Genomic DNA, 12,420 nt, shown 5'->3' on the forward strand with positions numbered 1-12,420 from the left:
AGCAAAGCCTGTGCATGGAATCAGGTCTGTGTAAAAAAAAAAAAAATTTGAGCCTGCACTTGTAGCAGAAACAACTTTTTACTCCGAGCAAACATCAGCAGGACGAAAAGGAGAAGAAAAGCCCCAATCCCAAAAGCCTCTACTTCACAGCAGCTGCAATTTCTGATCATGCTGGCTGACAGATCATCACATGCAGTGGTTCTGAACAATTTCAAAGCTTTCGCCACACCATCCAAGAAGCCATGGTGTTTCAGCCTGCATGAAGTGACCGAAGAGGATGTGGACAAGGTGTAGAGAGCAACCATCAGCCAGGCATCTTGTGTGCAGTGGCATCAGGAGCGAGTGGGTCGCATTACAGGCTCCATAGCGCACCGTGTCCTGACTGCTGCCAATCCAGGCAGGTCGTTAATCAATGACATATGCCAACAAAAGACACAGGCCTATTATGAAGCCATGGACCCACTAGGGGAGACACAATGAGCAAGATGCCATCAACACATACCGCTATGCTCTTGGAGTTGGAAGTCTCACAGCCAACATATCATCGACCATATACATCTGCGCACCAGTAGACAAACCACACATGAACCTGGTCATCAGGGAGGCTGCCTTCTGTATTTGCCAGGCCATGTATGGCATGGCCTGGCAAATCTGGTGTGATGGTTATGTGTCCTGTGAGTGCTGTGGTGAGGGTGTACTAGAAGTCAAGCGCCCCTACAGATGGGGGCAAAACACTTCTAGTGGATGCCAGCAATGGCTTGAGGACAATAGAGGGCACCTGGAAAGCCTGACTAGTTTGAAGAGGGACCACGTATATTTCACGTACGTAAGCGTTTCGATTTTTCCCTACATACAACTGTACACCTAAAGTAAGCATAGTGCTTCAATATTTGGTGTAATAATCCTACATCTAGAGACAGATTAATGACTACATTGTAAATTATAGTGCCAAGAGGCTTGCGTTGCATTTGATTGTATCTGTGCCAGCTGTACGGTCTTCTCTTATGGCTGCCGCCTTGACATGGTAGAGAAGCTTGCGTGTGTCCATGACCCAGAGAGCTATACCAGTGAGAGCATTTGCATCCAGAAGGTCTAGCCATACAGGGCAGGTCAAAAGGTAGAGGCCAGACAAAAAGGCAGCCTCTGGTCTATTGAAATTGCATGTACACTGAAATTGCATGTACACTGGCTTTATTAGGTCCAGATGCAGATGTTTGTCACCCAATGGGCATATGCTGATTTCATCACATGGACTCCTCGGGCTTGCCTGATATTCAGGGTCACAAGTGATGAGTTCATCAGTAATGCAGTCAATGTAATGGAAAGGTTTTGGTCATTCCACATTTTTCCAAAACTTCAGGAGCTGAAACATGCACAGGTAGGTGGTTTTATTTTGTATCAGATTGTAAAAATGGCAAATAGGTCATTATTTGTTTTAAATCGTGTTTTAAAAAAATGCCAATATTGAACTGTAATTTCTAAATGAAACATGTATTTATATTCAAAATTGTGTGCTCACAGCATGTTCAAAGTAACACATTGGTCCACATTGGTTAGATCTAACATATTTTAACACCTTGTTACACTATTAACAACTATGTAAAATTTGTAACTTTTTTTAAATTCATGCCAATAGTTTTAGGGATCAAAAACATATGTTCAAAATTTGTGCAACACAGTCTATGTAAACATTTGCACACGTTGCTGCCAAGGAGGCAGAACACAGTCCAGGTGGTAGCAATGCAGATAGTAGTACAGGCAGCAGTGGCACATCAGGCAGCAGAGAAGGTACATCAGGCAGCAGAGGAGGTGGCACATCAGGCAGAGGCACGTCAGGCAGCAGAGGAGGTGGCACATCGTGCAGCAGAGGCAGGGTGATAGGGTATGCACCAGTAGAGCAGCACTGTAAAGTAAATCAGCAACCTACGTATGGACAGACAATCAACAGCTGGTACAGTCAGAATGAGTTCTTGAGTAAAAACAAGTTGCATACTGAAAATAACACAATATATTTTGCCCTGAGGATCAGCCAATTAAATTATGGCACATGTATTACTATTATTTTTATCAAATTATGCCACATTTATTGCACCCTTACTTTAAGATTTAATCAGTTGTACACAACGCTGCCGGACATATTCATTAATGCCCCACAAACATGTATAATTTGGTCAATTATGGACTCTTCTCTGTTCTCTCATCCTTCAGGCTCTTCACCAGGCGCAAAGGAAGTGGGCCATCCAGAATGTGGTACTGGTTCTTCACAGCACCTATCACTCTCTCTGCAGGGAACATATCATATATCTGTTATTACACCTCTTTTGTTACTTTAGATACAATAAAACTATAAAAACTAACATATCTAATGTCTGATTCCTTAAGCATTCATGTAATGGAGAACTGACTACTGACTCAATATTTACCAATGTGAATTCTGATGTTTGACGTGACACGAGAATTTGCCACATGTTCTGCTGACAGCTGTTTTCACCCCCGCGTAAAAGATGGGAGTTATAAGTTGTGCACCCAGAACAGTGAAGTCGTCCTTCAGAGTGAAGCCTCTGTCAGCGAGAACCTGAAATGAAAAAAATATAAGGATACTACACAGACACATTCCATCAAAACATATGGGAATAGAACCCAATACAACATGGGGACTACAGGACTTCAAATACTTTTAGAAAAAGGAAGTTGAAGTTAACACATTTATAGTATGATACTATGAAAAGATCTCAACAGTGTACAGTACATAACACATGAACAAAATTTCAAGTTAAACTCTGACCTGATCTCCAGCTTGGTGGTACCTCGGAGATAGGAAATCAGAATTCCTCACAATGTGGACGTCCGAGGCTCTCCTGTCCCAGCCTTTGGAGAGGTACATGATTGCACCAGATGGGTGACAAGTAATAAAGTATTTCACTGTAGCACAATTTTTATATCTCGAGCAAGTGACTGGTCTGTGAGGAGAGAATTTTTGAAAGTAGTATTGATATCCTGAGTATGTGCATATATCTTTCCTCATAGATCAGTAAAGTAGTTTGTGCAGTCTTGATAGGTGGCCAGGAAAAAACAACGTTACAGGAAAAAAGACACTGTTTTAATGCACTATAACTGGTATGCATTGCTGATAAAAGGAACAATCTCTCACCTAATTTTCAGCTTCTTTGAGTGTCCGATTCTAATCTCAAAGCAGTCGATGGTTGAAGCGAGGCTGCGGTACTGCAACAGAACTTGGACTACATTTATTGTCATTGCCTCATATGCATGTCTCATACAAGGTAACGAAATTATGTTTCACAAGGACCACAGTGTTGCATAAAAATAAATAACACACAATAAATATTAAAAATAAAAAGTGTATTAAAAGCAAAAATTACTTCACAGGCCTAAACATCACGCACACCTGACATGGACAGTGAGAAAGATGGTCAAAAAGTCATTTTGTGGAAGTGTTCAGGCTGTTGAACCTCACAGCCTGAGGAATGAAACTGTTGCATAGTCTGGTGGAGGCAGCATGGATGCTCCGGTACCTCCTGCCAGAGGGTATGAGGGTGAAATAGGTGTGGGAAGGGTGGGTGGGGTCCTTTACGATGCTGAGAGCCTTCTGGGTACACCATGCATCATAGATTACCTGGATGGATGGGAGAGCAGTTCCTATGATCTTTCCAGCTGTTTTCACTATCCGCTGTAGCGATTTGCAGTCAGAGGCCTTGCAGTTCCCATGCCAGACATTGATACAGCTGGTCAGAATGCCCTCTATAGAATGTGATGAGGATGGGTGGGGGGAGACTCACCTTCTTCAGACACTGCAGGAAGTGAAGATAATGCTGGGCCTTCTTGGAGAATGCTGTGATATGTGAGGACCAGGAGAAGTCCTGTGTGATGTGAACTCCCAGGAACTTAACACTGCTGACTCTCTCCGCGTCCATACCATTGATGGTCAGAGGGGTATGGTGGGCGCTGGTCTTTCTAAAGTCAATAATGACCTCCTTAATTTTTCCTATGTTTAGGAAGAGGTTGTTAATTTTGCACCTCGTCACCAGTTGATCCACCTCCGCTCTGTATGATGATTCATCGTTGCTGCTGATGAGACCTACCACTGTGGTATCATCAGCAAACTTTATAATGAGGTTGGAGGTGGATGATGCTGTGCAGCCATGAGTCAGCAGGGTGAAAAAGAACAGACTGAGCACACAGCCCTGTGGAGCGCCGGTGCTCAGTGTGATGGTCCTGGAGGAGATCTTAACCAATTTGCACTGACTGTGGCCTCCCTGTGAGGAAGTCCAGCAACCAGCTGCAGAGGGAGGTGTTAAGGTCCAGCTGGCTCAGCTTTTTGATCAACTTCAGCTGGTACCATATTCCTTATGCACCTTCTCTCTGGCCAGGCAATCAAAAATGAGATCTTGGCGTGCAGCAGATCCAGCCAATGGGAACATATACCGATAAAAGTGCTGTGTGCAATGCCTAATATGCTACAAATGAAATCAGTTGATGGGTTCTGCCGCAGTTTAACCAGAGTAATTAAAAGCTGATCTTGAGTTGACAACTTGCACAGAGCCCTTGGCTTGACAAACGGCACCAGGTACTGATACACGGTGTCAAACCCTGACCATGGCAGGCCTGTCATGGTTTTACATTTGCAGTCATTGCCCTTCACGCTGTTCGGTGAAAATTTCAAGCTTCTCCAACTGCCTGACTGCGCCATCTCTTTCCCTCCGGGCCTCACCCCGCTCTCCGTAAATTGTACACCTCCTTGGTAAGCTGCTGTATCTCCAGCCGATGTCTCTCCGGAGGGGGGGCTGGGGTATTTGTCCGACGTCTCTCCAGAGGCGGGGCTGGGGTTTCCGGAGGGGGCAAGAGGACCTCTAGCTCATGTGGACTTTCCGGAGGGGGCGTTTCTCGCTGATGTTGACTCTGAAACTGATGCCGCTCCCGATTCTGTACGCGCTCCAGCCTTTTTAATCTCGCTGAAGACGGCGTTTGTCTCTCGGGGAACAGCGATGGTACGTAGTCCGGGTGAGCTTTATTTTGTAAACCTGCAGCAAGACGGCCAACGCAGTACATTTTTTAACTGGAAAGAACTGTGAAGCGAACATTCCTTTTAGTTGTTGTAAAACGTGAAAGAAAGCCCCAGTACATCCCTTCCCTCATTGACGAAATAAAACACAGGTGCGCCGCCTCATCCAACACCGGCGGAATGAGGGGGCGGGGTCCTGCCCCGCAACACAACCCACAGCAAAACTAACCCAACAGTCATGCCAACATTCACGACAACACAGACGCATGACTGTCCTTTGAAACAGGCGTTTATTGCTCGGACACGTCTTGTTTCTCTGATACATCCACGCCTTAGTCACCCCGTGAGAACTATCTGTGTTTTCCATTTGGAAGTACTGACTGACATGGAGATTAAATCCAGGGCAACACAGGGGATGAAGAGAGTGTTCTGGGAGCTACTGCTGCAGGAAAAGTACCCCAACCCCAGGAGATGTGCCATGAACTTCAAAGTACTTTTTGGACCAACCTACCTGTGTGAATCCGCTTTTTCTCACATGAAGATCAAGTCGAAGTACAGATCTACAATGACATATGACCACCTTGTGGCCTGCCTAAAGCTTGCAACCAGCTGCCACAACCGTGACTATGAGAAACTAGCCTCCTCCTCCCAGCGCCAGCGGTCCCACTAAGGTAGGGAATGACATTTATTTATACTTTTCTAACACAGAGAACTACACCGTATAGTGCCTATATTATTATTTTGTCGTGTATTGAATGGGTATTACAGTAATACGGTTCCACATTTGGGATGGTAGGTCTCAGCTGGCTGACAAATGTAAAAGTAGATCTTGGTTCAAAAAATGTTGGGCATCCCTGCGCTAAGTGTTGTCCCAATGAACGTATACTGCGCTGTACAGACAGCACATGGCACATCCTGTTCATGTATTTTAGCTAAACCATACAGACGAGGTGTAGCTTCCCCTGGGTATAATCTGTGGCGCAACATTCGGTCAATAGTGTAACCGGTTATTTTCTTGCCCGGTGCGGGATTCGATACGGGGTGTACTGCACCACAAGGCGACATCACTAACCGCTCGGCTAAAGGGTCAGACCCGTTAGCTAGGGGCTAACGTGTCTTATTATTAGTTTACAATAGCATTGTCCTGTTCTAACAGCTTCAGACAATCTATCACCTTTTTCTTGCAACCACTGCCTGGATCTCGTTTCAGGGGCTCATAAGTATCCATGTCGCTAAGTAACGTCATAACTTTCTCATGATAGTCCGTCTGGTTTAATACAACAGTGCGCCTCCCTTTTTCTGCTGAGGTACTTACTGAGAGTCGTGAGAGCAGTCCTTTCGTCTCTACTTAACGTTGGACGGCGGCGCCTTTACATTGCCGATGCAAGGCTGAAACTTTCGTCCTAAATTGCTCCGCTTCCGGGTCCGAGATGTTGTTTTTACAGATCTCTGGCTCCGTGGCTGTGATCAGTTCCACGAGTGGGATTTTGCCTTGGCGTGGCAGCAAAATTCAGCCCCTTAGCAAGGATGCCTTTCTCCACCTGAGTGAGTTGTCTGTCGGACAGATTCCGATCCAAAAGAGACATAACGTAGATGAGACCGCTTTCCAACATGTGACTGAGTTCATGGAGAAGGCTCGTGTAGCTCAACACGAAAAGTCGAAAACCAGGTAGCAAAAGAAATACGACCTACTTACTGCACGCCAGAGACATGGTCAGACAGAGAGACGTGCGAGTGAATTGAAATGTGTGTATGTGAAAGAAGAATGCACGTGAGAGTGAAAGTATATGTGTGTATAAGGAGAATGTATGTGTGCGAGAGTGCACACAGGTGGACTATATCTTATGTAGAATATATCTTATGTATCTTATATAGAAGGCGCCATCTAAAAGGGATTGGAGACTGCAAGGTGGTGACAGGGGAGAACGTAGCTAGGCAGCATCGGATGGTGGTCTGTAGGATGACTTTGGAGACCAACATGAGGAAGCGAGTGAAGACACAGCCGAAGATCAAATGGTGGAAGTTGAAGAAGGAAGACTGTTGTGTGGAGTTCAGGCAGGAGTTAAGACAGGCACTGGGTGGTAGTGAAGAGTTGCCAGATGGCTGGACAACCACTGCAGAAATAGTGAGGGAGACAGCTAGGAAGGTACTTGGTGTGTCATCAGGACAGAGGAAGGAAGACAAGGAGACTTGGTGGTGGAATGAGGAAGTACAGCAAATTATACAGAGGAAAAGGTTGGCAAAGAAGAAGTGGGATAGTAAGAGAGATGAAGAAAATAGACAGGAGTACAAGGAGATGCAGCGTAAAGCAAAGAGAGAGGTGGCAAAGGCAAAGGAAAAGGTGTATGGTGAGTTGTATGACAGATTAGACACTAAGGAAGGAGAAAAGGACTTGTACCGATTGGCTAGACAGAGGGACCAAGCTGCAAAGGATGTGCAGCAAGTTAGGGCGATCAAGGATAGAGATGGAAATGTGCTGACAAGCGAGGAGAGTGTGCTAAGAAGGTGGAAGGAATACTTTGAGGGGCTGATGAATGAAGAAAATGAGAGAGAGAGAAGGTTGGATGATGTAGGGATAGTGAATCAGGAAGTTCAGCGGATTAGCAAGGAGGAAGTAAGGGCAGCTATGAAGAGGATGAAGAGTGGAAAGGCAGTTGGTCCTGATGACATACCTGGAGGCATGGAGATGTTTAGGAGAGATGGCAGTGGAGTTTTTAACTAGATTGTTTAACACAATCCTGGAAAGTGAGAGGATGCCTGAGGAGTGGAGAAGAAGCATACTGGTACCGATTTTCAAGAACAAGGGCGATGTGCAGAACTGTAACAACTACAGAGGTATAAAGTTGATCAGCCACAGCATGAAGATTTGGGAAAGAGTAATAGAAGCTAGGTTAAGAGGAGAGGTGATGATCAGCGAGCAGCAGTATGGGTTCATGCCACGAAAGAGCACCACAGATGTGATGTTTGCTTTGAGAATGTTGATTGAGAAGTATAGAGAAGGCCAGACAGAGTTGCATTGTGTCTTTGTAGATTTAGAGAAAGCTTATGACAGAGTGCCGAGAGAGGAGGTGTGGTATTGTATGAGGAAGTCAGGAGTTGCAGAGAAGTATGTAGGAGTGGTGCAGGATACGTATGAGGGAAGTGTGACAATGGTGAGGTGTGCGGTTGGAATGACAGATGGGTTCAAGGTGGAGGTGGGATTACATCAAGGATCGGCTCTGAGCCCTTTCTTGTTTGCAATGGTGATGGACAGGTTGACGGACAAGATCAGGCAGGAGTCTCCATGGACGATGATGTTCGCGGATGACATTGTGATCTGTAGCGAGAGTAGGGTGCAGGTTGAGGAGAGCCTGGAGAGGTGGAGGTATGCACTGGAGAGAAGAGGGATGAAAGTCAGTAGGAGCAAGACGGAATACCTATGCGTGAATGAGAGAGAGGACAGTGGAATGGTGAGGATGCAAGGAGTGGAGGTGACAAAGGCATTTGAGTTTAAATACTTGGGGTCAACTGTCCAAAGTAACGGGGAGTGCAGTAGAGAGGTGAAAAAGAGAGTGCAGGCAGGGTGGAGTGGGTGGAGAAGTGTGTCAGGAGTGATTTGCGACAGAAGGGTACCAGCAAGAGTTAAAGGGAAAGTTTACAAGATGGTTGTGAGACCAGCTATGTTATATGGTTTGGAGACAGTGGCACTGACGAAAAGATAGGAGGCGGAGCTGGAGGTGGCAGAGTTGAAGATGCTAAGATTTTCACTGGGAGTAACGAAGAAGGACAGGATTAAGAGCGATTATATTAGAGGGACCGCTCAGGTTGGACGGTTTGGAGACAAAGCAAGAGAGGCAAGATTGAGATGGCTTGGACATGTGTGGAGGAGAGATGCTGAGTATATTGGGAGAAGGATGCTAAATATGGAGCTGCCAGGGAAGAGGAGAAGAGGAAGGCCAAAGAGGAGGTTTATGGATGTGGTGAGGGAAGACATGCAGGTGGCTGGTGTGACAGAGGAAGACGCAGAAGACAGGAAGAAATGGAAACGGATGATCCGCTGTGGCGACCCCTAACGGGAGCAGCCGAAAGTAGTAGTATGTGTGCGAGAGTGAAAATATGCACGTGAGAGCGCCAGATGAATTATGGCTTGTATGGCCCCTCATACAAAGCCCCATTGACTTCTGCTGTAATCAGCAAACATAAGCTAATTTACAATTTCGGACTGTAGTAGCCGATTGCCTATTTCAATATTATTGTTTATTGGGTATAGTTTTTGTTGGGTGTACAATCAGACTTTATGCTGATGTTGCTGTGTGTGTGTGTGTATGTGTGTGTGTGGTGTGTGTGGCTTGTGTGGCCGCGATGCCAGGCTATGTTCAAGTGTCATCTTTAACGTTACTGAGCATGTTAGTGCCGGTGTACCTCTGTACATATGCTTAATTAATGATGCTGTTGCGTCTGTCAGCTGTGTGTGACTATATGGCCACTGTACCAGGCTGTGCGATGCTGTTAATGTTCATCTTGGTGCCTGTAACATTACCTCCGATGATATGTAAGGCTTGTATGGTTCAACTGTGGTTCATTCAGTCAAATATAAATTGTTATGGCCTATTTTGGTCAACATGTGTTTCCGAACCTGGTCTTGGACGGGCACTTTATTTTCTCTGTGCCCACCCACACTGTGATTTCTGCCAAGGCTACGGGTGTGTGTGCATTTTTGTTACCTTTTCTGGTATAAACACTAGCCTTGTTGGGACCAGTAGTCCTCATGGGGACCAAAGCCCGGTCCTAGTGAGGCAAAACATAATTTCTGACGTCCTGGTTAAGGGTAGGGGTAAGGTCTGAATTGAGGTTAGGTTAAGGTTAGGGTTAGGCATGAATTGGTTAAGGTTAGGGTTAGGCTGTCCACAATGAATGTATGTCAATGCAATGTCCTAATAAGGATAGCTGCACAAACGTGTGTGTGTGCGTGTGTGTGTGTGTGTGTGTGTGTGTGTGTGTGTGTGTGTGTGTGTGTGTGTGTGTGTGTGTGTGTGTGTGTGTGTGTGTGTGTGTGACCTGCTGGTGACAAACCGTCCACTTGCTCTTAAAATAGCTATGTATTAGTATTACAGTAGCCTACAGTATCCATCCACTATGCTTATAAGTGGTGGTATTAAGGGCTGGTGTGTTCATATGTGTGTCGATGGGGCGGGGGTGGTGGATTATCCGTGGGCTAGTTGTGGTGGGCTGGTCTGGGTAAAAGAGCCCAGAGCCATTTTTTTGTCCCAGCCCATCCCTGGATGGTGTGTTGCCCTGATGAGACGCCAGATTGTGACGTTTTATAATAAACAATAATAATAATAATGTACTTTATTTGTATAGTGTTTAATGGATATTAAAAAAAATAGTTACAAAACTAATACAAAACAAACTGTTAAAAGTGAACTGTTTGTGGATGTTTAGGAACACAGGCCAAAATAGTGATGTGTGCTTTGAATTATATGTTCTGTGATCATTTCCTGAAGAAAAATATCAGGCTGTGTCGGACATGCTACCTTAACCACTTACCAATGCAGCGGCACTTGGCACCTATTTGTGCCAGTGTTGCTTCAAGACAACGTGCAACTTTAAGCAGTTTTTCCACTACATTATATTACGTTACATGAGTCATTTAGCCGACGCGTTTATCCAAAGCGACTTACAATAAGTGCATTTAACGTAGGAAATCAGGAGAACTACTAGTCATCAGAGGTCATAAGTGCATCTAAACAAGCATCTAAGAGCAAAACCAGTGCTAAAGTAAAAGTGCAAGAAAGAGTTTTCTTCTTTTTTTTTAAATGAGTGAATACAATAAGTGCTAAGAGCAAGTAACAGGGTAGTAGTTCTTAAAGAGGTGAGTTTTCAACCTGCGCCAAAAGATGTGCAGCGACTCCGCTGTCCTGACATCAGTGAGGAGTTCATTCCACCACTGTGGGGCCAGGACAGAAAAGAGTCGTGACCGGGTCGATCTGCAGCAGGGGCCTCTGAGCAACGGGGCAACCAGGCATCCCGAGGCAGCAGAGCGATCAGGCAGGGGTGTAGGGCTTGACCATGGCCTGAAGATAGGAAGGAGCTGTTCCTTTCACTGCCCTGTAGGCTAGCACCAGAGTCTTAAACTGGATGCGAGCAGCTACTGGGAGCCAGTGTAGGGACATGAGAAGGGGAACTGGGGGAATAGCATGACCCTTCCATGCGCTATGTCCCCCTGGTGAAACTCCTCACTGTCAGGTGAAAAGAAGCGGCTGGTGACTCCACATGTATCGGATGAGGCATGTGGTCGTCTGCAGCCCTCCCTGGATCGGCAGAGGGGGTGGAGCAGTGACCAGGGTGGCCTGGAAGAGTGGGGCAATTGGCTGAATACAATTGGGGCGGGAAAAAAAAAGGGGGGGTTCAAAAAAAGTGCTATATAAATGGTAATTATTATATACATTTTTAAGGGCACTCAAATGGCCAGTTTCAGTGACACAGGGCTCAAAAAAGGGGAGGGAATGATGCTAACAATTCAAATGACCCTATTGGCCTGTTTTCAATGTGTCCCTCACTCAAAAGCATTGCAACATAACGCAGCCCTAGTTTTGACCAGTTTGTTGCAGGGCTCACATGGGTATGTTTCCCAGATGCTACACTTGGGGATGCCCAATCAAAACAGGGTTATGCTCCACAGTATGCACCCTGTGTTGTAACTGTAGCATCGTCCAGCTACTTCACAATCCCCCCACGTTGCACATCGCTATTAGTGGGCTACCTGATGCGTTTATACCAATCACAATAGAACGCACGCTTGGCTAAAAATGACTACTCGGTTCTCCGAGATGCCTGTTGGTTGACACATGAATATATCTGCCATTTGAGTTTCTTCTGATAAAAGCGTCTCCTTAAAGAGAAAATGTGAAGTGCAGTTTTGCTTTGCAAGCCATTTTGGTCAGTTGGTGAAATCACTTTGTGTTTGTCTACAGTACCTTTTACTTTAAAAGTTTTACTTTTTTTCTCCACATGCTTGGGCATTTCAACCCCCCCCCCGGGCTACACACCCACACACCCACAATATCTCTAGGACATTTTTGGTACACCGAATGATCAACACTTTCTCATATGCCTGCAGATGTTGAGATTATTACCAGAACTGTTCTGTGCTCATTCCCAGTGAGGCCTTGTTTTTTGTGTGTAGGCACCATTGAAACACCACTGCAGCGTTAACAGTTAATTTTTAGGCCTACGGGCTTACGTGGCTGAATAAGTAGCAATTTGGTTTGACAGACTGACTTTCATCTAGTTGAGACGATTTAGAATCTGACTTTCATCTAGTTGAGACGATTTAGAATTTCTTAAGACTAAAGAAGTCTGATAAATTGTCACCTGGCTTGTACTGGTCGACTCAAAGCTGCTGAGCATTACCAACG

This window comes from Lampris incognitus, chromosome 8, assembly GCF_029633865.1.
Source record: "Lampris incognitus isolate fLamInc1 chromosome 8, fLamInc1.hap2, whole genome shotgun sequence".
NCBI lineage: Eukaryota > Metazoa > Chordata > Actinopteri > Lampriformes > Lampridae > Lampris > Lampris incognitus.